The 12,761-nt window shown below is 47.1% G+C and overlaps 1 protein-coding gene across 3 annotated transcripts in view; it reads left to right on the forward strand.

Annotated features, from left to right (window-relative positions):
- The window catches only part of LOC147019330 (calcium-binding protein 39-like), a 103,357-nt gene that overhangs the window by 5,959 nt on the left and 84,637 nt on the right, over positions 1-12,761 (forward strand). Inside the window, exon 2 of one of the 3 annotated variants that reach the window (XM_085899752.1) lies at positions 367-739. The exons of the other annotated variants lie outside the window; for them this stretch is intronic. The gene's annotated coding sequence lies outside the window, so the exon portion shown is untranslated. The remainder of the gene's footprint in view (positions 1-366; positions 740-12,761) is intronic. 3 annotated transcript variants of the gene reach the window in all.

Below are 12,761 nucleotides of genomic sequence, written 5' to 3' on the forward strand. Positions count from 1 at the left end.
TCTCTTGCTTTGTGCAGCTGGCGTCGGTCGAGAAAATGAGATGCGACCGTTGGGCGTGAAGGGAGGGACTTGGGTGGAGTTAGAAGCCAATGGGTGGAGAGAGGCGGAGAAGGGCGGCAAGGCGGTGAAGAAGGTGGAGTCAGCAGATGAATTGGTAAAGAAGGGTGGAGAAGTGGTGCAGAAAGGTGGAGTCAGCAGGCGAATGGTTAAAGATTAATTCCAGGCCTGGACGAGCAAGACAAATCGACAGGACTGAGCGAGCAGGAACGGTGCGCAGGAACTCAGGAACTAGCAGACAAGAGCAAAGAGCAGGAACAATGACACACGAATGATGACTGACTTCCCCACTGACCTGCCCTTTTATAGATCCGGTGGTGCGGGGCAGGGGCGATGACCCCAAGCGGTGTCGTCACCCAAATCGGGCACTCTGGTTGGGCCCCGGCCGCCATAACCAGAAGCGGCTCCACTTCACTTCCGGCCAGATGGTTCCAAGCTGCGGAATCGTCTCGCTCCAAGCACCGTGACATGAATCGCCCTGCACTGAACCCCATGCCGTGCCCCGGCGACCCGCGGTTGGTGCTGGTCAATGTGCCTGCTCCGTGGTGCGCCACGCGGCCTGAGCGATCCGGCCGCACATCATGCCTCTGCCTGGTAGCAGCTGCATCAAGGTGGAGGTGCGGGAAGATGTCTGCCGTCCGCGGGAGACATTTGTGGCCGTCGTGGCAAGCAAAGACTGACGGTAAGACGTTATTGTAACCCCATGCGCAGACCCGACCAAAGATGTGTGTTATTCGTGCCCCGTTCTATATGATGATGAAGTTTCACAGGCTGCGCGTGAGTCCGCCATTGTACACGTGGTCAGCGCGCGGATCCGCCCGCCATTGAGCATGGTGTTCGCGGTTATCAGAGGTGGTGTGATGCATGGTGTCAGCCCTGATCTGTGTCAGGGAATTGAGGGAAAGGATTGGATATAATTATTAGACGGAGATTTGGAAATGGGTTGGAGAGGGCACGGCCGCGTGCGCTTTGCAAGATGCATTTAGGGTGCCATTTCTTCCATCTCTTTGGTATGTGTTCCGTGCAGCGTGGGCGCGTTGTGGGGTGGGCTTTCTGTCCAGTATGTGGAAATTACCGCTGCACATGCATTTGGCAGGCTGTGATTTCTGCAGAGGGGTGTCCGGCATAATGCCTGATTGGCCTTCGCTGAGGACCCATCTCGCAGCGAAGGGTGCACGTGGCTGGGATTTACCTCAGGAATAAGAGTAGAAAAAAAAGAGTTGGAAGGGTCTGTCTGAACGTATATTAATGGAATAACTGTTTAGGGACCGCTGTATGACGGTTGCTATTGCTTTGGAGGGATGCGCTTCCCAGAACTGCAAAAAAATATAAATATATATATACACACACACAGTCAACCCCCGCTTCATCGCGGTTCACCTATCCCGCCCCTGGTTCATCGCGGGTTTTCCCTTGGAACGTAACTAATTTTTTTCTGCGGATTCCCCCGGTACATCGTGGTAATAATATATAAAATAAAAATTATTTAAGCAATAAATTATAACGCGTGGTGCTCGACCAGTCACACAACGCATGAGACAAAGTTTCGCTTGTGAACTTCGAATATTTTCTACGTTTTTTTTTCTCCAAGCCCCACGATGCCGCCCAAATGCCCTGCACCTTCTAAGGCTTCTGGCAAGGAACCGAAGCGCCAGAGGAAGGTCCTGGGATGCTCCAGGAGAAGGTTAAGGTAAAGGTGCTCTATATATGCTTCGGGAAGGAAAAAGGTTTGCCGCTGTTGGACGAGCACTGCTCATACCCAGCACCTCAAAACCGACCAGACCAGACTAGTCGATCTCCGGCACCTCAAACCCAATCACTGCCAAACCGACCAGACCAGACTAGTCGATCTCAGACACCTCAAACCCAATCGCTCCCAAACCGACCAGACCAGACGAGTCGATTTTTTTTTTGGGGGGGGGGGGAGGCGTCCATTCATCGCGGATTTTCACTTAGCGCGGGGAGGTTTGGAACGTAACCCCCGCGAGAAACGGTGGATTACTGTATATATATATATTGTTACGAATTTGGAATTTGATTGCACACAACATACAGATTCTTTTAGTCAGCCATATCGATAAGTGCTTGTTCCCTAGATAGCTCACCTTTCATTGTTTGAATGTTCAGAAATCGATTAGATGCGCTGCGGATCGATTTAATAGTTTGGGAACGAACAATGGAGACATCCCTCCCCCCTCTTCTGCGAAGAGGAAGAAGAACCCTGCCGTCCCATGATTCATGATGTCAACAACTCCCTCCCACCCGTGGTTGAGCGGGAGATGGATCACGAGGGCATGAGTCATGCCGGGCGTGGGGGAGGGGGGGCAGAGAAGAATCAGGGGAGATCCTTTCTTTGTTCTTGAGTCGTAAGCTTTTTGCTTCGGCAGAGAGTAATCGTTCAGCAGACCTTTGGGTCCTGTTTGGCTTGGGTTAGGGTTGAGGCCTTCGGAAGCTTTTTTTCTATATAGGGTGGACCGCGCGTGGGCTCGGCCTCGCTCCTGCCTGGATCTTCGTGTTGGATTCTTCCTCTCTCTCTGTCGGGGTCGAGTGCTCCTCTCTCTTGGTGGGCAAGGTCGAGCTCGCTCTCTCTCTCTCTCTCTCTCTCTCTCTCTCTCTCTCTCTCTTGGTGGCCAGGGTCGAGCTCGCTCTCTCTCTCTCGTGCCTGGATCATCGTGTTGGATTCTTCCTCTCTCTCCGTCGACGTCACTCTCTCCCTTGGTCGCCAGGGTCGACGTCACTCTCTCTGTCTGGGTCGTCGATGCCATCCTCTCTCTTGGTGGACGTCGTGTTTGAGCTCTCTCTCTCTCTCCTGCCTGGATCATCGTGTTGGATTTTCCTCTCTCTCCGTCGACATCACTCTCTCCCTTGGTCGCCAGGGTCGAAGTCTCTCTCTCCTGCCTGGATCATCGCGTTGGATTCATACTCTCTCCTGCCTGGATCATCGCAATGGATTCCTCCTCTCTCCTGCCTGCATCATCGTGTTGGATTCTTCCTCTCTCCTGCCTGGGACGTCGTGTTTGGACTCTTCGGGCTCTGGATCGTCGAAGGCTCGTCTCTCCCTCTGGGCGCCAAGTCATGAGGGTTGCGAGCAGTGGTCCCGGGTCGAGGCGCGCACGAGAGGAGAGTTCCGGAGAGGGCTCGCCGACCATCGCCCCTCGAGGAGGCAGGTAACCTGCTACGGTCTCGCGGGACCCGTTCGGTCTCTCAGGTCCCGTGTCATAAAGACCCCAGTGGTCCAGCCTGACCCCCTTGTCTGTGAGGGGGTCTTTTCTTTCCATTTCTTTTGCTTTTGTATGACTGCTGTGGCGCCGTGTCCCTATAAGTTAGACCTGTGTAAGTGACTGTACATTGCTCGTATTCGGTGGTAACGCTTTTCTTGTATATTGCATGATTCCTTGCTTGTGTTGTGTGTGCAATATGTGCTTTGTAATAAATGCCCTTGTGTGAAATGTATCCCGTTCGTCGTCTCTTTCCCCATTGAAAGTGCCATCTTGAATCGCAGAATAAATTAGTAGTGGGTTTAGAACACCCGGGTAAAGAAGAGAATCTGATCCGTCGAGGTCGGCGATAACACCGCTCGGTTATCACTGTAGCACGGAACGGACCGCTTAAGCGGTTCGTGTCCTTGGCCGATCTGCGGCGAGGTATGATCGCCCGGTCGACTACTCGTGCAGGTACTTGGGTAGGTCGAATTTGGCGAGCAACCCTATCGTGCGTGGGTGGGCAATTGGCACGATCGTAGTGAGGTTAAACCCCCACCCGTGACTGGCTCCTGGCGGTAGTTCCAGGAGGGTCACGACTGAATTGTCCGTCCGGTGGGCGACTCGGTTGCGATTGGAGTTACGCGGCCGCTCGCACGCTGGCGGGCGCGAATTCGTAACAAAATATATATGTATGTATATATGTATATATGTATATATGTATATATGTGTATATGTAGCCTGGTGTTGGCGCAGTGGTAAGGGCAGTGGCTTGGTGGGACCCAAGAGGTCCTGAGTTCAAGCCCCGTTGGGACACTGAATTAATATATGTATGTATATGTATATATATATAATGTGTATATATATGTGTATATATGTATATAATGTGTATATATATATATATATATATATATATATATATATATATATTTATATAATATATATATAAACCAAGTCGAAAACACCAGGGGGTTGACTCAGCCTGCCATCCTTCCGAGGTCGGCGAAATGAGCACCAGTTGTACTGGGCCCGGTGTATGCCCCGGTTAGAATAGGTGTACCATATCCCTGTGTGTCGTAAGAGGCGACCAGGGTTGCGTCAGGAAGGGCATCCGGCGTAAAAACCTATGCCAAATCATTATGCGGACAACAAAACGAATTTCCATACCGGATCGGTCGAGGCCCGGGTTACCAACGACCGCCACCGGTACCGGTGGTCAGCAGGGTACCAGTGGAAATTGTGCTACTGCTGGGCGAAGGAGGAGAAGGAGACGGGGAAGGCGAGTCCGGAGGCAGTGGGAGAGGGGGAAGGGTAGAAGTGTGGAGGTGAGAGTTGGAACTCTGAATGTTGGGACGATGACTGGCAAAGGGCGAGAGTTGGCTGATATGATGGAGAGAAGAAAGGTGGACATACTGTGTGTACAAGAGACCAAGTGGATGGGGAGTAAGGCGAGGAGCATTGGAGGTGGTTTCAAACTGTTCTACCATGGTGTGGATGGGAGGAGAAATGGTGTCGGGATAATCCTGAAGGAAGATCATGTCAAGAGGGTATTGGAGGTGAGGAGGGTGTCTGACCGAGTGATGAGTGTGAAGTTGGAAATTGAAGGGGTGATGATGAATGTCATCAGTGCATATGCCCCACATATGGGGTGTGAGATGGAGTATAAAGAAGATTTCTGGAGTGAGTTAGATGAAGTGGTGGAGAGTGTATCCAAGGATGAAAGAGTGGTGATTGGAGCAGATTTCAATGGACATGTTGGGGAAGGGAATAAAGAGGATGAGGAGGTGATGGGGAGGTACGGTCTCAACAAGAGAAATGTGGAAGGGCAAATGGTGGTAGAGTTTGCAAAAAGAATGGAAATGGCAGTGGTAAACACGTATTTCAAGAAGAAGGAGGAACACAGGGTGACATACAAGAGTGGAGGAAAGTGCACACAGGTGGATTACATCTTAAGTAGGAGATGCAACCTGAAAGAGATTAGTGACTGTAAGGTTGTGGCAGGGGAGAGTGTAGCTCGACAGCATCGATTGGTGGTCTGGAGGATGACTTTAGAGGTGAGGTTGAGGAAGAGAGTGAGGGCTGAACCAAGGACCAGATGGTGGAAGCTGAAGGAGGAAGACTGTTGCGTGAAATTTAGGGAGGAGGTGAGACAGGCATTGGATGGTGGTAAAGATGGGTGGGATGATTGGGTAACGACAGCAGAAGTTGTGAGGGAGATAGCTAGGAAGGTACTTGGTGTGACATCTGGACAGAGGAAGGAAGATAAGGAGACTTGGTGGTGGAACGAGGAAGTACAGGAAAGTATAAGGAAGAAGGGGTTGGCGAAAAAGAAGTGGGATAGTCAGAGAGATGAAGAAAGTCGGCAGGAGTACAAGGAGTGGCGTCGAAAAGCAAAAAGAGAGGTGGCTAAGGCCAAGGAAAAGGCATATGACGAGCTGTATGAGAAGTTGGATACAAAAGAAGGGGAAAAGGATTTATACCGATTGGCAAGACAGAGGGACCGAGCTGGGAAGGATGTGCTGCAGGTTAGGGTGATAAAGGACGCAAATGGGAATGTGCTGACGAGCGAGGAGAGTGTGTTGAGAAGGTGGATGGAGTACTTTGAGGAGCTGATGAATGAAGAAAATGAGAGAGAGAGAAGGTTGGAAGAGGTGGAGATAGTGAATCTGGAAGTGGGGTGGATCAGTAAGGATGAAGTGAGGACTGCTATGAAGAAGATGAAAAGTGGAAAGGCGGTTGGCCCAGATGGTATACCAGTGGAGGCATGGCAGTGGGGTTGTTAACCAGATTGTTTAATAAAGTCTTGGAAAGTGAGAGGATGCCGGAGGAGTGGAGATTAAGTGTACTGGTTCCGATTTTCAAGAATAAGGGTGATGTGCAGAGCTGTGGAAATTACAGAGGGATAAAGTTGTTAAGCCACACCATGAAGTTGTGGGAAAGAGTAGTGGAAGCTCGGTTGAGAGGAGAGGTGATGATCTGTGAGCAGCAATATGGGTTTATGCCAGGAAAGAGCACCACTGATGCAATTTTTGCTTTGAGAATGTTGATGGAGAAGTATAGGGAAGGCCAGAAAGAGTTACATTGTGTGTTTGTGGATTTAGAGAAAGCTTATGATAGGGTGCCAAGAGAGGAGTTGTGGTATTGTATGAGGAAGTCGGGAGTGTTGGAGAAGTATGTGAGGATCGTGCAGGATATGTACGAGGACAGTGTGACAGCGGTGAGGTGTGCGGTAGGAATGACGGACCGGTTTAAGGTTAAAGTGGGATTGCACCAAGGATCGACTCTGAGCCCTTTCCTGTTTGCAATGGTGATGGACAGGTTGACGGACGAGATCAGACTGGAGTCTCCATGGACCATGATGTTCGCGGATGACATCATGATCTGTAGGGAGAGTATGGAGCAGGCTGAATCGAGCCTTGAGAGGTGGAGGTACGCACTGGAGAGAAGGGGAATGTTAGTCAGTTGGAGTAAGACGGAGTACATGTGCGTAAATGAGAGGGAGGGTGGTGGTATGGTGCAGTTGCAAGGAGTTGAGGTGGGGAAGGTGGATTGGTTTAAATACTTGGGATCAACTGTCCAAAGTAACGGAGAGTGTGGGAGAGAAGTGAAAAAGAGAGTGCAGGCAGGATGGAGTGGGTGGAGAAGAGTCGCAGGAGTGATTTGTGACAGAAGGGTAGCTGCAAGAGTGAAGGGGAAAGTATACAAGACGGTAGTGAGACCAGCTATGTTGTATGGTTTGGAGGCGGTGGCGCTAACAAAAAGACAGGAAGCAGAGCTGGAGGTGGCAGAGTTAAAGATGCTGCGATTCTCGTTGGGAGTGACGAGGATGGACAGGAGAAGAAATGAGTGTATTAGAGGGACAGCGCAGGTAGGACGGTTTGGAGACAAAGTGAGAGAGGCGAGATTGAGATGGTTTGGACATGTGCACAGGAGGGAAACGGAGTATATCGGGAGAAGGATATTGAAGATGGAGCCGCCAGGCAGGAGGAGAAGAGGAAGGCCAAAGAAGAGGTTCATGGATGCGGTGAGGGCGGACATGCGGGTGGTTGGAGTGTCAATGGAAGATGTGGAGGATAGAGCGAAATGGAGACAGTTGGTCCGCTGTGGCGACCCCTAACGGGAGCAAGCCGAAAGAGGAAGAAGAAGATATATATATATATATATATATATATATATATATATATATATATATATATATATATATATATATATATATATATATATATATATATATATATATATATATATATATATATATATATATATATATATATTACGGCCACAGATACCGAGACCCCAGTTTGTCACTCGGGGATTAGTCCTCGGAAGAGCCGGACCTGGGGCCACCGCTCACAATTAATGTTGCAGTATGGTGGGTTGTTTTAAAACCGCGGACGCCACCCAGTTAACCACGAGTTCCAGTGTCCACCATCTAATTATGCTGTTTAACTAGAGGTCACGTGGTTACCTGAACGGGAGCGCGTCCTCGGCAAAGCACCAATCTTATTTTGATTAGATCTTAATTAGGGTGGCCGAGTGTTTTAACTGCTGGTGCGTGCCAACTATTTTTGGTCAAATCTGTGGTAATTACCTCCCAGTCTATCTAGGTTTGGACAATGCTAGACCAATGGAAGGAAAGGACAAACACGGACAGGTTGGAAGTCAACAAATGATTTAATAAGAAAAGAAATAAATAAAAAGAACTTTTTATTTCCTGAGGTAAATAAGTGAATAAATTCCAAAGCAATCAAAATGAATAAATAAATAATCAGGCAAAATCAATCGAAATGGCAGGAAAGGGACAGAGAACAGATGCTTATCAGGGTTTGACTTGCTTACAACTAAACACAGACTAGGGTACACAGCAGATCATTTGGGGGGGGGGGGGGGGGAGAAGAGACGTCTCGCTCACTAGAGAGAAGTCGTCCGTGAAGTGAAAACGTTGTGAAATGTGTGTGTGCGTGTTTTGTCCGTCGCCAGCACCCAGCCTTGCCGTGCATGCACCCACTCGCCAACAGCTTTGAACGCCAGTCGACGTCTGGGGGGCACCGAGATCGTCTGTCGCGGGTTTAGACCCTGGTTCTGCGACACGGGCAGCTCCTCACACTTCACGAAACTGGTGACGTCCAGTGACCCACACGGTCCGTTGGTGACCAACCCTTGCCTCACTCGGTGACTGACCCGTGCCTCACTCGTTGTCCGCGCTGCTCACACCCACACGCACACCACACGCTCGCTTGCTCAAGCACTGGAAAGGACAAACTGACTGACAAATCGTCTCGGGATTGGTGCTGGTCAGACACCCACATGCTCACTCGCTTGCTTCAGCACTGGAAAGGACGAATTGACTAACAAATTGTCTCGTTGGCACTGGTCAGACACCCGCACGCTCACTTGCTTCCTTGCTTGCTCCCTCAGAATGGACCACCTCCTCTTTTTATATATGTGGGCACAGAGTCCCCCCCCCAGACTCGCCCCGCCCCACTTGCACACCATTCCCATGACAACCCGTGCTCTCCTTATTATTCCTTGCGGTCAAAGCTGATCGAAAAAGGGCGGGCATCAGCGCTCGTGAAAGAAATATGTGCATAGACGTGTGTCGTAAAGAAAAAAAGCTTCCCATAAGAGAGGGATCTATTCTTTACCCTTCTCAACACACCACATTTAAAATCCCATTAGACATGGGATTGGGGCTAATCTGGGCATGCATTTAAGGAAATTTAAAAAAGGATCTGGATGTGTGGATGTATTCATCAGACCGGATTCTGAAATCCGTAACTATATACTGTACGTACATATATATATATATATATATATTTATATATTTATATATATTTATATATATATATATATATATATATGTATATATATATATGTATATATATATGTATATATATATGTATATATATATATATATATATATATATATATATATATATATATATATATATATATATATATATATATATATATATATATATATATATATATGTATACACTACCAGTCAAAAGTTTTAGAACACCCCCATTTTTCCAGTTTTTACTGAAATTTAAGCAGTTTAATGTTTCGCTGTACTCTGAAATTAAAGCATTGAACAAATAAACAATTGCAGATAAAAGGAGAAATCGTATGATCGTTTTGTTGGAAACATTTCAATCTAAATTTTTGACTCATCAAAGTAGCCACCTTTTGCAGATATAACAGCCGAACATACTCATGGCATTCTTTCTACAATGGAAATCAAATATTGTTTGGAAAGTTCTTCCCAACACTGTTGCAGAAGTTCCCACAAATGTGTTGCACTTGAAGGTTGCTTTGCTTTCACCCTTCTGTCCAGTTCATCCCAAACCAGCTCGTTGGGGTTTAAGTCTGGAAACTGTGCTGGCCATTCCAAGACTTGAAGCCTACAGTCTTGTTCTTTTCCTGCAAAGTAGTTCTGACATAGCCTGGAGGTATGTTTTGGGTCGTTATCTTGCTGTAGGATGAACCCCTGACCAACTCGGCGTAGACCAGAGGGTATTGCATCGTGCTGCAAAATGCTGTTCAGGGTCCAGTCACTCTATGCAAGTCACCAACTCTGGATCCAGCAACAGAGCCCCAGATCATCACGCTTCCTCCTCCATGTTTGACAGTTGGTGTCACACTGAGAAACCATCCTTTCGCCGAATTGATGGCATACAAAAACCCTACGTAATGAACCGAAGATTTCAAATTTTGATTCATCGATCCATGAGACCTTCTTCCAGTTTTTAGTAGTTCACTGGCGGTGCTTCATGGCCCAGGCAAACCTCTTTTTCTTATTTTGCCATCTTAGCAATGGCTTTCTTACTGCCACTCGACCTGTCAAACCTGCAGCTCGAAGTCTTCTCTTCACATTTGAAACTGAGGCTTCTTTACTTCGACCAATGTTAAGCTGTGCTTGATGCTGTTGTCCTGTGAGCCGCCTATCACGCAAGCTGTTGACTCTCAGAAACTTGTCTTCTGATTGTGTTGTGGATTTGGGTCTGCCAGACCTCTTCCTGTCAGAGTTTCCTCCAGTTTCCAAGTGCCTTTTGATGGTGTAGGAAACTGTACTCACTGACACCTTGGCTTACTTTGCAATTTCTCTAAAGGAAAGACCAACACTTTTAAGTGTTATAATGGTCTGTCTGTCTTCCTTTGTTAATTGTCTTTTTCTCGCCATTATGAGAGCAATATACTACTTCCTGCAGTGCGCTATTGTCTAAATAATGCTTCAGAAGGTATAGCAGGGGTGTTCCATGTCAAGTGTACACATTTTTCAGCGAAATTTTGACACATCGTCTCAGATTTCACTCTTTTCTTTTTTGTGCAAGTGTTTGTATCCATGGTGAAACATTGTGTCAATTTTCAGACCTAGGAGGCCCATCGGGGCCCGTTTTAGGGCCCCTCCCCAAATTTGGGCGCCCCTGGTTGACCCACAATCTCCCAGTGGCCATATCACAGGTTGTAGTGGTCCGATTTGGATGATCTTGGTATCAAAATGCTCGTAAAAGCAAGATCTTTCGAATCGCGTGAAATAAAATCACTCCGAAACAGTAATTAAAAAAGTTATAGTTTGGGGCGCCCTTTGACCTTGGGCCCCCGCCCTCCAGCCAAACCGATGATCCCAATTTTTTTCGTGTGAGAATACCCCTTCATATACTCCAACACCTCAGCATAAATTAAAATGGGATCTCAATGGGTTCAAGTGTGATGATGGTTTTATTGTTCAGGGTCCACATATCACTCATTCTTGATTCGACATTAGGCGACGTTTGCCGTCATCGTTCCAATGACGTCACCTGCTGGCAGGCGACTTTATGTCTGAAATTGACAATCATCATCTCTGGACTATATATATTCCATCATTTCCGAAAAATTATTCTGCCTTTTGTGTCTATTGATTTTTAAGTGTACATTTTTTGTATAACCATCATCGAATTAAGGTATAAATGGGCTAATCTCAGTTTTTGCATATTTTCCGGTAAGCATGGCGACTGAAGATCGAAAGGAGTTCCGAAAATACTGTTGCGATCCGTTCAGTTGCCATAAAACGAAAAGATCTTCGCAATGTGTCAAATGATATGTTGATGAAATTTTCTTCAAAGGTGAAAAAAAAATGACAGACTTTGTACTTCGTGCAGAAAAAAACTTTCTCAGTTGTCACCAGAGCGTATTGAGGAATCATCTTCGACCAGTTCGAAATTATCATCAGAAGGTACTATCGAAGGCATTGCAGAATCTATTTTGACAGATGAGGACGAGGAGGTTTTTGAGCGAGAAGCAGAAGTTGACCTCTTTAAACCAGTCGTTATCGATGATGGGCAAAAGCCCATTCGACAAACGAAAGGAGGAAAGGAACCCAAGGTACATTCCTGAAAAGCGAAGTAAAGTGGAAGATTCTGTGCCAAAGAAATTAGAACTAGTTGCTGGACCAAGCACTGCAGAGAAAACACAAAATACAGAGTCAAAATGTGATGAAAACTGAATGCCAGAGGTGATCAAAAGCCTGAAAGAAAAATACGTTGTTTCGAGCCGTTCAGTGCAAATACGTATACTGACAATATTTGCTTGGAATATGAGCATCAGAGGGATGATGAGTGAATTCAGTTGCTCCCAAAGAATGGCTGTGGAAGCCAAAAATTTAGAGAAAGAAAATGGTATGCTATCGTCTTCAAATCCCAAACAGGGTAAAATATTGCCTGATGAAGTGAAATCCGCCGTAACCGAATTTTACCGAAGTGATGAAGTCGGCTGAATAATGCCGGGAAAAAAAGGACTGTGTGGTGGTCAGGAATGAACATGGAAAAGACAAAATTCAAAAGTGCCTGATACTAAACAATCTCAAGGAACTGTTTCAGAAATTCAAAGAGAAGAACCCTGGCTTGAAAGTTGGATTCGCGAAGTTCACCATGCTCCGTCCCTCGGAGTGTGTCCTGGCCGGTTCAGGCAGTACACACAGTGTATGTGTATGTACGATACATCAAAATGTGAAACTCATGATGTTTGGTCCTAAAATGCCACAGATAGCCGAACTTCCGAGCTATCATCATGTGATAGCACACATAGTTTGTAACCCAGCACAACCGGCATGTTTTTTTTTTCAGAACTTGTGAAAGTTGCCCATCAAGCCTGGTGTTGGCTTAGTGGTTAGGGTGGCGGCTTGGGATCCCAGGATCCTGAGTTCAAGCCCCGTTGGGCCACTGAATTGATACACCAGGGGGTTGACTCAGCCTGTCATCCTTCCGAGGTCGGCGAAATGAGTACCAATGTACTGGTCCCAGTGTATGCCCCGGTTGGAATAGGTGTACCATATCCCTGTGTGTCGTAAGAGGCGACCAGGGTTGGCGTCAGGAAGGGCATCCGGCTATAAAACATTGCCTCAAGAAAAAGCCAAACCCCTGCACAGCAGGGAAAAATGGCTGTAAAAACGGTCATTATTATATTTTTTTGAAAGTTGCCCATCAATTGAAGACTTCAAAACTGAGCTACTGAGTGCTTAT

Source organism: Eptatretus burgeri, chromosome 10 (genome assembly GCF_056783735.1).
Source record: "Eptatretus burgeri isolate ZD-2024b chromosome 10, Ebu_testis_v1, whole genome shotgun sequence".
Lineage (NCBI taxonomy): Eukaryota > Metazoa > Chordata > Myxini > Myxiniformes > Myxinidae > Eptatretus > Eptatretus burgeri.